This window comes from Leuciscus leuciscus, assembly GCF_965113295.1.
Source record: "Leuciscus leuciscus genome assembly, chromosome: 4".
Classification (NCBI taxonomy): Eukaryota; Metazoa; Chordata; class Actinopteri; order Cypriniformes; family Leuciscidae; genus Leuciscus; species Leuciscus leuciscus.
In genome coordinates this window covers 8,016,270-8,031,935 of record NC_138728.1, presented here as the reverse complement: position 1 = coordinate 8,031,935, position 15,666 = coordinate 8,016,270, and the positions used below count along the sequence as shown (strand labels likewise).

Sequence of the window (15,666 nt, the reverse complement as noted above, 5' to 3'; positions counted from 1 at the left end):
CACTTTTTGCTGGATATCTGAGACGTGTGAAAGACAAGCAGAGGCATGGGAACCGAATACACACACCAAACAGAAAGAGCAGAATTTCATTTTGCACAAAATGCACAGGAAAAGTGATTGAAAGCACAATATTGCCAGAATGATCTCTTTTGAAAGACATTTGTCATATAGGACAATACAAGAGAATAATCTAATAATGCATGAGAGTGTCTGTCTCTGCGGATGTTCCTTTTTATAATGTATCCGGTCACACTGACAAACGTTTTGTGTGTGTGTGTTGTGTGTGTGTGTGTGTGTGTGTGTGTGTGTGTGTGTGTGTGTGTGTGTGTGTGTGGATATCAGCTCTGTTTTAGCCAGATACACAGTGGCCATGAACCAGCCCCATCTATCCCACGTTCCACCTGCTAGACATACATCACCAAGACCATCTGTGGCATTCTGCAACCTGCTTCCTCAACTCCACACAATAACACAGTGGGTTTGTTAGTTTGTTTCCTCGGCTCATGTGACTTTTACAAGCTAAATATTAAGTTCCAGCCAAGGTCAGATGAAAAGACTCAAAGGAGAGGGAGGAAAAACAGAGAGAGAATGAGAAAGTAAAGCAAGGAAGAGGGCAAGGAGGGCATGCAGATTGCAACAATGCAGATGATAAAATGATTACAGTAGAGAGGAGTGTTTTAGCAGTTAGGTCACCAGTATATGGTGTGACTCTCTTTGTTTCGATACAAACTTGGTCTGTACTGCCACTTTGTGGTCGTAGGTAGTATAATATCTGATCATTTCTCTGTTTGGAAATTAGTTTTGACTTCACTTCGAACTATTTTTAACCCTCACTGTATATATATATATATATATATATATATATATATATATATATATATATATATATATATATATATATATATATATATATATATATAGGCCTACACCTTTTGTATTTCTGGGTAAGTTTTGAGCTTATAAAACTGTCTGATCAGTAACTTCTAATTAATCAGTGATTGTGCCAAAAATTCAAAGTTTTGAATGTTACAGTGTTTAAATGTTGTTACTACATTCACCCCCTTTTTATTCATTAATAAATTGAGAAATTCTTTGAAATTTCAAAAATACACCCAAATGTACATTTCATGAAAGGAAAGGTAGCTTAACGTCTGATTTAGGCAAATGCTCAAAGGGCATGTTTATTACAGTAGGCTACTGTCACTTTTGGTAAAATCAGAGAAGCAGGTAGATGGGTGTGAACCTCATTTGCATGTTAATTGAATATTGCTGACAGTTTATTTTATAGTCTTAAACATTCAAATTTTAAAACGTTTATGATTTTACATTTTTTCAGTTTTTTTTTAATTGAAAGTATTAGCTAGTTGTGTAACTTACTTTATAAAACATGTGCATGAGCATATAGGCTATGTTATGTCGCTGTTTTTTTAATGTATATGCAGTTATGAAGTTATAGCCTGCTAATTACATAAAAACATTTCATTTTTGCAATTTTGTTGAAGTTCTTTTGTTAATTAAATATTTACTTTTGTTAATTAATCACTAACGACTGAATATTTATCTCTCTAACAACAATTTATTATTAATATTATTATTATAGGCTACCCGTTATTACAAATTACTGTGCATGCTGCAAATTAAACACATCCAGTACATCACATGATGCGTCTACCTGCTTCGTCTCCCGGCAGATAAACATCACGTGATGTGGTGCATGCGTTAATTATCGTGACGTCACTCGCACTCACCTGCACACCTTTGACTGCCGTTACTAGCTTTAGAGGATTCACTAAATAAGCGTAACGGGTTCAAAGCTGGGTAAGAGTTTAGACAACATTTGTTTTAAAGCGATGTCAACACTTTATTTGAACTGAATAGATTAAACTAGGTCCTAGGGATGGAGAAATGAAGCCTCTTGAATCTTTGAAGCTTTTCTCTGATTGTTTCGGAAAAAGATTCAAAGCATCAGGCTTCAGGCTTGTTCGACTTGAACCATGAACTTGAAAACAATACGCGCTCTGACATCAGTACTAGGTCCTAAATGTTTATCAAATAATGTCAGTCAGTCATAACGCGAGGATATGGTGCGTCTCAATAAGCTCCCACGTTCGGTCAGGACACTGAAACGTTCGCTCCCTAAAACTAAATAGTCCCACAATGCACCGTGAAAGTGAAAACCAGAGAGCATCGATGCGTTCTCTTAACGGAAGTTCTGAAGAGATAAACATAAATAACGAGAGCAACTCACTACTCGTAAATAAAACGTGTTCGACTTGAAGCGCGCTGCGCCTGCGCAGCTGATCGATGTATGTATGACATCATCTTCTGTGAATTTACTAGCGGTTTTGCTTTGACCTTATATGCGCCAGAGAAACAAGCACGCAGCTATCTTTAGAATTTTTTTCTTTAAACGTTCTGTTTAGCAGCACCAGTTCTGTATATTTATGTGGTCGATCAATTTCTATGCTGTCGAATATGAGGCTTAATTGTTTGAGATGAGCAAAATCTGCGCAGAATCGATCAGCGCGAGATGCATGCCGGTTAGAAATGTGTCCGAGTGCGGTCCGCCTTGCTCTGATGTCATGCTGACGTATGTCAAAAAACGTACTTGGTTACTTACGTAACCTCGGTTCCCTTAGAGATAAGGGAACGAGTACTGCGTTGCAAACGCTGTGGGAAAACTCCTTTTCTCGAGAATATTGAAGCCTTTATTTTAAAACGCATTGCTGCAGCACAGGCGAGAGCATCATGCGAGCGCGAGCGCGCTGATAGGCTGTGCTGAGGCAACTGCACGAACCAATGGCGAGAAGGTAGAGGCGCGCGAACCAATCAGAGCGCTTGGCGCCCTGCCAGACTCGAGCGCGCCAAACAGGGCGTGGCAGAAGAGTATAAATACAGAGAAAACTCGCCATATGACAGGTCTAATCGACTGAAGCGAAAACACCTGATGCAAGAGAAATAGCACGGCAAGGCAACGCAGTACTCGTTCCCTTATCTCTAAGGGAACCGAGGTTACGTAAGTAACCAAGTACGTTCCCTTACGAGAACTTGCAAACGCTGTGGGAACACTTTTTAAAACGCCGTGCTATTAGTCTTGTGGCTACTCTGAGAGTCCAGGGAGCCCCGGGAGCCCCGGGACTATGACAGAGTGGCCTGAATACCACAGACCAGAATGTCGGGCCTAAGAGATATTCATAATGTGTACATAGAGCTGGACCGAAAGGGCCAGTCACCTGAGTAAAAAACCCACATAACTCGAGGTACAACCATGTGTCTGAGTCAACACTAGCCTGGGTCCACAGAGCCAGGGTCTAGATGGAGAGAACTCGTGCTTGCAGAGCAGGGACTTCTAAGTTATAAAACCTTTCAAATGTGGACGGAGCGGACCAGCCGGCCGCCGCACAAATGTCTTCGATAGGGATACCACTGGACCAAGCCCACGAGGAGGCCATGCCTCTCGTAGAGTGAGCTCTAACACCTATGGGACAAGGGAGACCCAGTGAGGTGTATGCCAGAGCAATGGCGTCGACTATCCATCTGGATAGCGTGATTTTCGTGACCGGAAGACCCTTGGTCCGGCCCCCGAAACAGATAAAGAGCTGTTCAGACTGTCTGAAAGAGGCGGAACGCTCTAGATATATTCTCAGAGCTCTGACGGGGCAGAGCGTGTGAGCGTCACTGTCTTCTCCCGAGACTGGGAGGGCTGACAGCGAAATAACCTGGGCTCTGAACGGAGTTGAGAGCACCTTGGGTACATATCCATGTCTTGGTCTAAGGAAGACTTTAGAGTCGTTAGGGCCAAACTCAAGACAGGAAGCGCTCGAGGAAAGCGCTTGCAAGTCCCCTACCCTTTTAACTGACGCCAGTGCCAACAGCAGAGCGGTTTTCAGGGAGAGAGGTTTTAGATCAGCCGACTGAAGTGGTTCAAAGGGGGGTCCCTTAAGAGCCCATAGAACCAGGGAAAGGTCCCAGGCCGGCACAGAAGGTGGCCGAGGCGGGTTAAGCCTTCTAGCACCTTTAAGGAAGCGAACTATAAGGTCGCTTTTACCTAAAGAAGATCCGGCTACCAGTACGTGAAATGCTGCAATGGCTGCCACGTACACCTTGAGCGTGGAGGGGGAGCGTCCCGCGTCCAGCATCTCCTGGAGAAAGGATAGTACCCTAGGTACTTCACAAGTGTGTGGGTCGAGGTTCCGAGCTAGACACCAGCTGGAGAACACTGACCATTTAAGGTGGTAGAGACGTCTAGTAGACGGAGCTCTAGCCTCCATAATGGTATTTAGGACACCCTCTGGGAGGTCCTGGGGTACCCGTTGAGTGGCCACACGTGTAGGGCCCACAAGTCGGGACGGGGGTGCCAGATAGTCCTGTTCGCCTGAGCCAGGAGGTCGCTCCTCAGTGGAATAGGCCACGGGTCTATTACAGCCAGTTGCATCAGCTCTGGGAACCAAGTCTGGGTTCGCCAGAGGGGGGCTACCAAGAGGACTGCGCACTTCGTGTTCCTGATCCGTTCGATGACCTGAGGGAGCATCGAGACCGGAGGAAACGCATAAAGGGGAAGGTTGGGCCACTCGTGGGCCAACGCATCCCTGTTCTTTGAAAAGAAGATTGGGCAGTGACAGTTGTCTTCTGAGGCGAAGAGGTCTACCTCTGCCTTCCCGAAGACCTCCCATAGTAGGAGAACCGTCTGGTGGTGGAGTGACCATTCTTCTGGGGGAACGTTGCCCCGATAAAGCATGTCTGCTCCTGTGTTCATCGTGCCCGGCACGTGAGCTGCCCTGAGCGAGCGCAGGTTGGTGTGAGCCCATAGCAGTAGCTGTGTGGCTATGGCAAACAGGTTGCGGGAACTGAGGCCGCCCTGGCGATTTATGTAAGAGACCACTGACATATTGTCCGTCCGGACCAAGACGTGGTGTCCTGCCAGGTATGGAAGGAAGGTTTTTAGGGCTAGAAAAACCGCTTTTCCTCTGGCCCTTTTCCTCAGCACCGTCGACAGTGGAGAGCGTGGAAGAGGAAGAGGAGCGCGTTCGCGCTGAAAAGGGCGCGTGCCAGCTTTTAGTGAGCTCTTCGTGGACCTCAGGTAGAAACGGAGCGGCGCGCTGGCGAGGGGCCTGTTGGCGCCCCGGCAGGTACCACTCGTCGAGGCGGCTTCTGGGGGGTTCAGCTGGGGAAAGCCAGTCGAGTCCCAGCTCGTCGACAGCGCGAGACATGACACGGAAAAGTTCGGCGTCAACACTCGCTCTAGTGTCGAGACGATCACACTGAGAGGAGGGGGCGGGGTCCGCGGAGCCCGACCATTCCTCACTCTCAGATGCCGCCACAGAAACTGCGTCATCCATGTCTTCAGCAGATCCGCCGAACGAAACGAGTCCCGCCGCTTCCCGTGAGGGGCGTTGGTCGCTTCGAGCGAACAGAACTGGAGATGGGGGTGTGGGCGAAGCACGCGGGGAAGGACCCGGCGTGCATTCGTCAAAATCACCACGTTCAGGGATCCTCTGATCGCGCCGCTTCTTCCTACGGGGCTCGTGGGGCGCCGAAGATGGAAGATGGGCGGGTTCACTCTCTGACGTAGCGAGAGCGAGCCTTGATCGGAGGACTGCCACAGGCATGCCATCGCAGTGTAGACAGCCGCCTTTAGTGAGCGCTGACTCGGCGTGCTCAGGACCGAGACAGGCAGCACACTGTGTGTGTCTATCAGACACGTGCAGGGGAACCCCGCAGGAATCACAGATGGGAAGCGGCATTTGAAACAACGCCGCTTTGCGCTGTGAAAACAGCTATTTGCTCTTTTAGTAATAATAGAAAAAGGATACTCGTCGGATGCCACAGGGAAACGCTTGGCTGGCGATCTGCCGAGACGCGAAGCTGTTCCGCTGAGAGGCTTTTCTACGACGAGCGGCTTCCTATCTGGAGAAATCAGCGACGAGGTGAGTCTCAGAGCTGAAGGAGATAGATCTGGCATATGGCGAGTTTTCTCTGTATTTATACTCTTCTGCCACGCCCTGTTTGGCGCGCTCGAGTCTGGCAGGGCGCCAAGCGCTCTGATTGGTTCGCGCGCCTCTGCCTTCTCGCCATTGGTTCGTGCAGTTGCCTCAGCACAGCCTATCTCAGCTCACTCGCGCGAGCTATGATGCTCTCGCCTGTGCTGCAGCAATGCGTTTTAAAATAAAGGCTTCAATATTCTCGAGAAAAGGAGTTTTCCCACAGCGTTTGCAACGCAGTACGAGAGAACGTTCTCGTAAGGGAACTCTCGCGACCGCAAGAAGCACGTGTCGGATTCTGCAGTCGGGCGCAGTTGCTCTCCACCGACTGCGCTGATCAAAAGCATGATGGGAAACGACTTACTGACGACACAGCTTAATGTTGATTTTAAAACTCTGATTTCATGTTTTATGTGTATACGTTATGTGTGAATATTTCCAAACTATCTGACAGTACGATCTATATGGGTTATGCAATGTAATTTTTATAAAAATAAAATAAAAAACACACATAGGCCTATGTCAAAAAAGATTGATAAACATGTATTTGGAATGGAATTAAATAAGTAGGCTACTTTGGGTGTCTTGTTCATTATATTTATTTTCATATAATAGCAACAGAACTAAAAGCCACACTGAGTAGAAATTGTGTTTTTGTCAAACAGCGACCCCTAGAGTCGCTGTGGAATACTTGCACTGTCGTAAATATAAAAAATTTACATGATTGCAGCTAAATCACAAGTAAATAGTCTATAGTCTAGGCCTACTGTATGATTTAATTTGTGTTGTTTTTATTGGAATGTAAACATTACAAAATGCCAGATAACATCAATTAAGTTAAATGTACGTCGCATTATTTCATAACATTGGCCGTTATGATGTCATTAGACATGATTATTGCAATTTATCATAATAGTTTGCAAATTGTGCTCGTTTACACTATTTACAACCTCTACGTTAGGCATATTTATGATAATTATGTGAGATATTGAAAGCTGTTCTCATGATAATCGCAGGAATCAACGTCAACAGCGTCGTCTGATATATCCCTCAGGACGTGATAAATACACCTCACAACACCTGAGTTCAGCTGGCAAACTAATTCGTGAGGCATAGCTATCTGATTTATCAAAACGATTCCATTTACACCTGGTCACAAATCTATTTTTGCGAAACGGATTTAAATTCGATCTTCAATTCTCGCGCTATATGCAGATTTAATGGAGTGCACGTCACCGAGATATGAGCTGCATTTTATAGATCATCAGCTAAAATTTCAAAATCAAAGACCGCAATAAGAGAGAGCAGTAACAGCCCTGGTAAGATCATTTCGTTTCTTTACTTTTAATGATGAAGATTGTGTGTTAAGCGTCTGCGACTTACTTTCACTTTGATTTGCGATAGTTTGCACGTTGGCTTGATGCAGTTGCTCATCTGCGGTGATGCGTGTTCCAGCGCGTCGTCATATCTGGATATAACATAATAGCCTATGCAACGCTCTCACACGTTTTTTTTTTTAGCATTTTTGGGAAGAGTACAATTTACATATGTGGTTTCAAAAACCATATGCATTTACACTTGTCCAGTTTCGTCTGGAATGCGTCTCAGATCTCCTCCTGAAGTGGTTTGAGGGATCGGATTCAAATCCGTCTCAAATGCGTTTCGGAGGGCATTTAAACCTGGACTTTTCACGATCGGATAGCTATCCGATCTGAGAAAATGCATGAAACAACCCCCATGACAAAAACATACGCACGAAAGCCGATAACAAACGCTGGTTGGCCTCTCACGTCCAAATTTGACGAAGTGGTGGGGGAAGTGACGTATGCCGTAAAGCAGTCGAATTTTGTAGTTCTTTTTGTGCTCTTGTTACTACCCGAACACCGAAGTTACATAGTGCCAGTAAAAGCGATACAGACCCTGTCAGGCTATGGCAGACGTGTCATTCAACCTAAGTCGATGTACCATCACAAGGATCTTGGAAATATATTATGAAGGTTGAAAAGTTACATAGTGTCGCTTTAAATTTCATCCAGTTTATTAGCAACAAGCGTGAATTCCGTGAATCCCGCGATATCCATCTTTGATCTCACAGGTGTCAGTTCCACTGCGTGAAGAGCGAACTGTCCGGCTTGCCTGCTCTTTTTTCACTCCTCCTTTCACTGCAGCCGCCTACTCTCGCATACATTTCAGGCAAGGCAAGTCGCATCTCAAACAAGCCTATTAATCGACCATTTCAACGGCTATTTGTAGATGTAAGGAAGTGACGTCTTTGGTGAAGTGGATTTACTTATTGAAGAGTTAAATAAAGTTATCATGAGCACTGTAATGTTTGAAGCGGGTGTCATAACAATTGTAAGTAGACCGGGAAGGTTCTCTTTCATCATCTCGTTTCGAGATCCACCTATGGGAAGGGCATCCGTACCTGACCTCTGCAGAAGCATCCAATTGCACCAAGTCTGGCTAGACAGACAGAAGCGCGCAGCCAATGCCAAGTAAGGCCACACCCCTTACCCAGGCATATATAACTTCTCTGCGGGCTGCTATTCCTCAGTTGACATTCGCTTCTCGCGATCTCTGCGTCTCACAGCTCGGTTGTTTCTTTCACTGCTCACCTCGTGTCTTCAGGAGGAAATATCAGCTAGATCAGCCTCCGCCAGACGTGACAGTTGTCTTTTCAATCCTGCTGTTTTTGCATCGGAGCCGCCCACGCTCTCGCTATTCACCGTTCCTCCGCCCACTGAAACTGCCAGCTACGGATTTCTCTGACTTCTTCTCCGGTATGTCGCTATCTAAGCCTACCGCCTCTCTAGGTGACAACCTATCACGGGCCTGCCCGGCCGCGTGTGGTGCACTTATTGCCGCTAAGGACCTCCACGAGTTCTGCGTGGTCTGCTTGGGTCTCAAGCATGCTAAGGAAGCCCTGGAGAACCCGGAGAACTGCACCTTTTGTCTCATGCTGCCTAGGAAGTTGCTAAAACGCCGTCTTAAGGTGGCAGTCACTCAGTGCTCCGAGCTCAGCCCGACTGACTCGGACGGTGGACACGGTGATGACGACGACGCGCTACCGGGGGCCTCCCGGGGCGTCACCTCTCTTGTTTGGGCTGACCAGCCCAATCCCGCTTTCCCCGAAGAGGACATCTTCGCGGGTAACCTCGCCCTCGAACCGCCCGGTTCGGTGGAAGAGGAGGATGCGGCTATTCTCGGGGTCTCAGAGGACGAGGAGGCCATCCCGCCCTCTGGTGTTCCCCAGGCTAGCGCCCACGCGGCGCTGCCTCAAACCATCCTCCTGGAAGTGTGTGAGCGAGCGGCCGCTCGTCTCAACATCGATTGGCCGGCACCGCAGAGTGCCACCGACCAGGAGAGAGATATTTATGATGGGAAAGTGCTGGGACCCCCTCCCGGCCCGAGGAGACAACTCTTCCCCATTCTCCCGGCGTGTGCGAAGCACATGAGGCACTACTGGAGCGACCCGCTCGACTTTAAACACGGCCTCACGGGACTCGAAGTCAAGGATATGGCGGTTAACGGTATGGGTGACCCCCCCGTTGTTGAACCTTCCATCGCCAGGCACCTTAACCCCGCTCAGGGTGGGCTGCTCGCTCCCCCTAAGCCGGTCTTGCCAAACAAAATGGACCGTTTTGCTGCTTCCGTTCACCAGGCAGCTTACAAGTCCTCGGCTTTGGCCGTCAGAGCCCTAAATGTCTCCTCTCTCCTCTCCGCCTACCAGGCGGAGATCCTGGACGAATTAGGGCAACAGCTAGAGAAGGGAAATCCTTCCGAAGTGCTGTGGAAGGAGATCCTTACTGTGAACGATCTCGTCCTCCGTAACGCCCGGCAGGCCGTCCAAGCTTGCGGGCGCTCAATGGCGCTCTCCGTGGTGGGAGAGCGCGCGCTTTGGCTTAACCTGTCGGGACTCCCTGACAGTGAGAAGCGGCGCATCGCGGGTGCACCGGTAGAGCCCGGCCGGGCTCTCTTTGGTCCCGCCGTCGCACTGATGCAACAGAGATGTGACGATAAGAAAAAGGAGGATGAAGCTTTCAAGCTGTGCCTTCCTCGGAAGGCGGCCCCACGCCAGGCACCCCCTGCGCGTTTGCCTAACCCACCTGCCACGGGACGACAGTTTCGTCAGGGCAAAGAAAGGCCCCGCAACAAACCCCCCCCACGGCACAACAGCCCAGCGCCTACTAACAAGCACTGGGGGAAATCCTCTCCCGCCGCGGCCGCGACCGGGAGACCAACTAATCCCACCCCCACCGACGTGAAACGAAAGCGGCCTGCCTGATGTTCACCGGATGGGGGCATTGAGTCCATGTTCACGGGCCGCGAGCCCCTTGGACTCCCCTCTTTGCTCAGGACCTCCGTCCAAAAGACTCAGGGGTTCCCGAGGCTGGGTCAGCTCACCGCCTCTCGAGACTGCCCAGGTTATGTGTTCAAGAAATGTGTTTTTTCCCCCCATGTTCAGGGGACGCGTTGTGAGGGAATGTTTAAGTACAGTGGCACCACACCGCTCTCATTCTGTTCCCCTCACTCTGTCTATAAAGGCTTCGGCCCCAGTGTTCACACAAAATCAAAAAACACACAAGACACAAAAAAATACGAATCAAATGAATTCGTTTCGGAGAGAAGCCCTCTCTCCGCAAAGAGATCTCATCTCATTGCAGAGAGCGGAAATCTCTCCGAACCCACGCATGCCGCCCCTAGTGTGTCCACTAGATGGCGCCATGGCATCACTAATAAACCAGCTGGGTCCACACAGCTCCGCTCCGGCCCGGGCGGGGGCGCTCGCGAGTCACGAAGCGGCTTGGCAAACCGTTTCAGCTCCCGAGTGGGTGATGCGTACCGTAACCAAGGGTTACAGGCTGCAGTTTACAATGAAACCCCCGCTTTTCAACGGCGTTCTCTTTTCTCACACAGAAGAAAACGCCGCACACATTCTGAAAGAGGAGATATCCTCTCTCCTAAACAAGGGAGCGATTCAGGTGGTGCCCCCCAATCTGATGAATCAGGGTTTTTATTCCCGTTATTTCCTAGTCCCAAAGAAATGCGGCTCACTCCGCCCTATCATGGACCTGCGAGTGTTAAACAAACATTTGAGGAAATACAATTTCAGAATGCTGACACAGGGCTCACTCGCCCGTGCTATAAAGCAGAACGACTGGTTCACATCAGTCGATCTGAAAGATGCGTTCTTTCACATAAGCATCTACCCCCCACACAGGAAATATCTTCGTTTCGCCTTCCAAGGCATATGTTACGAATTTACAGTTCTTCCGTTTGGGCTCAGTCTAAGCCCCCGGTCATTCTGTCTGTGTGTGGAGGCGGGCTTGGCACCGCTGAGAATATCAGGGCTGAGAATTCTGACGTACATAGACGATTGGCTTATCATAGCCGAATCAAAGGAGAAGGTGTTGCAGGACACCGGTCGTGTGCTCGCGCACATCACATCCCTCGGGTTCAGAGTGAATGTGAGCAAGAGCAATCTTACGCCCAGTCAAAATGTCATTTTCCTGGGCTTGGAGCTGAACTCAGTCTCCATGCGAGCGCGTCTCTCCCAAGAACGCGTTCGCTCTCTGATGGACTGTCTGTCTCAGTTCAGAGAAGGGGCGAGAGTACAGTATCGCACATGCCTCAGGCTGCAGGGTCTCATGGCTTCATCCATCCAAGTTGTGCCATTGGGACTTCTGAGAATGCGAGCGTTCATGAAATGGGTTTTGTCACTACATTTCAGCCCGCTTCGCGATCTTTGCCGCTTTGTAACAGTGACACACGCTTGCATGGCAGCAGTGCGTCACTGGGAGAGCGAAGACTTTTACGCACGGGGAACCCCTCTGGGGGCGGTTACGATGCGGAAAGTTGTGACGACGGATGCGTCCTTAACAGGCTGGGGTGCCACCCAGGAGGGCAGAACGGTGAACGGTCTGTGGCCGAGCAGACTGCGTTCAGCACACATAAATTATTTAGAGCTTTTGACCATCTGGAAAGCTCTGAATCATTTTCTGCCTCGCCTGCAGGGACATCACGTTCTTGTACGGTGCGACAATACCACGGCCGTGGCTTATATCAACCGTCAGGGCGGCATGCGCTCGTCGAAACTTCACGCTCTAGCCTACAAGCTTTTGGTGTGGAGCAGGCGAGTTTTCCTGTCGTTACGCGCAACTCATGTTCCGGGTATTCTGAACAGAGGTGCGGATCTTCTATCGAGGGGAAATGCAATCTACGGAGATTGGCGTCTTCACCCGCAGATAGTGGAGATGCTATGGATGAGATTCGGACGGGCGACCGTAGATCTATTCGCCTCGCGCGAAAACTACCAGTGTCCTATGTTCTTCTCGCTAAGGGACATGGACGCGCCCCTCGGGATAGATGCACTGGCCCACCCATGGCCCAAAGTGCTCCTGTATGCTTTTCCTCCCCTGTGCCTGATAATGCCTACTCTGGCCAGGGTGAGAGAGCAGTGCCTGTCTCTCATTCTGATAGCACCCAGGTGGCCCAAAGCTCCATGGCTGGCGGAGATAATTTCTCTGTTACACGCGGAGCCGTGGCGCCTCCCCCTTCGCACGGACCTATTGTCCCAAGCCAACGGGGAGATTTTCCACCCCCACCCGGACAGGGTCGCTCTCTGGGCCTGGCCCGTGAGAGGACGAACCTAAATGCACTGGGGCTCTCGCCGAGTGTTATTGCCACTATTCAGAATGCTAGGGCCGTTTCTACACGGTCCCTTTATGGCTGTAAGTGGCAAGTGTTCGAAGGGTGGTGTGATGGGCGTGGTCTCACATCTTATCAGTGCTCTGTGCCTGATATTTTGTGTTTCCTTCAAGGCCTTATGGAAAAAGGGAGGTCTTTTTCCACTATTAAGGTCTACCTAGCTGCTGTTTCAGCTTGTCATGTGGGTTTTGAGGGCTCTACTGTCGGGCAGCACCCTCTAATCCGCAGATTTATGAAGGGTGCGCGCCGCTCTCTGCCAGTCACCAGGAAAACTGTTCCGGAATAGGACCTCTCCATGGTGCTGGAAGCGCTGTCTCAATATCCTTTTGAGCCTCTGGGGAGTATTTCCCTTAAGTTGCTGTCCTTCAAGACAGCTTTGCTCTTGGCTTTGGCATCTGCTAAACGGGTCAGTGAGCTACATGCACTCTCGGTTCACCCCTCGTGCACTAAATTCTCCATCAGTGGAGATAAGGTTTCCCTTAAGCCTAACCCGGCCTTCATGCCGAAGTGCCTTCCTGCGTTCACTTCGGAGGTGTTGGAGCTGTCCGCTTTTCACCCTCCACCCTATGCCTCCTCGGAGGATCAGAGGCTGAATGCTCTGTGTCCAGTCCGTGCTTTACAGACATATGTGACTAGGACCGGTGCTTTCCGGAAGAGCGACCAGCTCTTTGTTTCATGGGCCCCACCGCACAGAGGGAGTCCCATATCGAAGCAACGCCTCTCACATTGGCTTGTGGGCGCTATAACTATGGCTTATGAAGCAAAGGGAGTGCAGCCCCCTAGGGGCATCAGGGCGCATTCCACAAGGGGCTTAGCCGCCTCTTGGGCCTTGTTTAGGGGAGTGTCACTGCAGGACATCTGCTCCGCTGCTAGTTGGGCATCTCCTCATACCTTTGTGCGTTACTACCGGCTGGATGTCACCAGAACCTCGGTAGCACATTCAGTTTTAGGAGTGGGGTCTTCTTAACCCTTTCCTGTAACCTCGTTGGGTAGAACCAATAAGGAATGAATGGGCTGGTTGGCCATGCTCATTCCTGTCACCAAGCATTTTTTATTCATTCATAAGTGTAATTATATGCGTTGGTGTACTGGGGTTATCGTGTATGTGTCACATGCATGTTTCATGCCCTGCTTATCCACAGCAGTTAGGTGTGGAGTCATCCTTGCAGGTTCATGAGTAGGGGACGTGTCAGGCACCGCCTCTCTGAGGTGACCGTCCTTCTCTGGCTTCAGAACCTCACTGTGAGTGTATTGGGCAATCGGGGAGCTGTCCATGTCTCTCCCATAGGTGGATCTCGAAACGAGATGATGAAAGAGAACAATAGGTTACTGTCGTAACCCCGGTTCTCTGAAACATCGAGTGGAGAGATCCACCAGCGTTGCCCCGCTTGCCGCACGAGAAGCGAATATACTTACTGAGGAATAGCAGCCCGCAGAGAAGTTATATATGCCTGGGTAAGGGGTGTGGCCTTACTTGGCATTGGCTGCGCGCTTCTGTCTGTCTAGCCAGACTTGGTGCAATTGGATGCTTCTGCAGAGGTCAGGTACGGATGCTCTTCCCATAGGTGGATCTCTCCACTCGATGTTTCAGAGAACCGGGGTTACGACAGTAACCTATTGTTTTAAAACGAGCGGTTCATTCATAAATCCGTAAAATCTTACCCTTATATGCTGTTGGAAAAACAAACCGGACGACAGAACACAACTATCGCAGCACTGAAAAGAGTTATGAGGGCTGAAATTTTGCTCGTATTTGTAACCAGCAAAGTGTAGGCTACTTTAAATAACATTAAAAATATATAATTAGAGATATCAGTTCTGCTGTTGTTCATAAGAAGTGATGTTGTACAATGAGAATGTCATGTCGCCGCAAATCATCAGTCATCAGTGTCCAAATGTGTAGTGATCCAGGGTCCTATACTGTCCTTAACAGTGCATGCCAGAATTCATGTACACCGATTAAAACGCACTCTATGTAAACAGTAGTCTACACTTTCCAAGATAAAATATCAAAAAAGAAGATTTTTTTTTTTTAATAACGTAATACTCCCCAGATGTGTCAGGTGTATGTTTTTTGTTTAGTGTTCCTTTTGCCATATTTAAATTGCTGTGAAGTCATGACTGATTCTATGCCACTACACACTTATTGAAAAATGCAATCAATAAGACTGTTGATATGGTTCTTTCGTGACTTGTTATTTAGCTATGTTTAGCGTTGAAAAAACATGCTCACTCTAACTTGTTTTTTGTTTAGTTTTTTATGAAAAGACCAACTTAAAATACTTGACAACTGTTTTTTCTTTTTGTGTTCAATTCTTATTGAAACTTTTCTTCAGATCAAAAAGCAATTAATGTTCCTCACAGTGTCTCCTAATGTTCCTCATAGTCTCCCGTCACTGCTGAATTCTCTGGATCCAGGGGCAAAACTGTTTCATCAGGATTGAGCATCACTCATCAGGTACATTTTGGATTCTTTACTGTGACTTGGTTCTGATTCGATGTCCTACGCAAGAAAAAGAGGGTTTTTTCCCTTTGTTTGTATGTTAAGAACATTATACTTCCATAGAATGTGTCTGGTGGTGGTATTGATTTCTTTTAGAATGCAACTTTTGATATGTAAATACAGTCATAACGACAGAACTTGTCATGTTTTGTACCGCCACATACTAATCTCAAAGAAAGTGCAAAATCCTCGTACTGTTTCTGTGGTTTCAGAGATCAGCCACAGTTTTTGTTTTCATCTTTGTTTTCATCTAATTTATTTCAGTGGTCAATTGAACTTAGAGAGAGTATTGAGTCTTTGTATCAACAAGGAGGGCAAGCGAAATGCAACATCACAGATGATAAAATGATTGGAGAATGATGTTTTAGTAGTTTAGACACTGTTTTGTAAAGTGTGACTCCTGCACCATGTCAAATCTCCTCTCTTTTATTAAGGGTTCAAGCGCGTAGTGCTGAAACCCTATTGTAATTGTAA

At 48.2% G+C, this 15,666-nt stretch overlaps 1 long non-coding RNA gene across 1 annotated transcript; it reads left to right on the top strand.

The window, feature by feature from the left end:
* Positions 1-306: 306 nt before the first annotated feature.
* LOC309497786 lies at positions 307-15,666 on the top strand. Its single transcript, XR_014205710.1, has 2 exons — positions 307-474; positions 15,076-15,666. It is a non-coding gene; the product is annotated as an uncharacterized lncRNA (long non-coding RNA).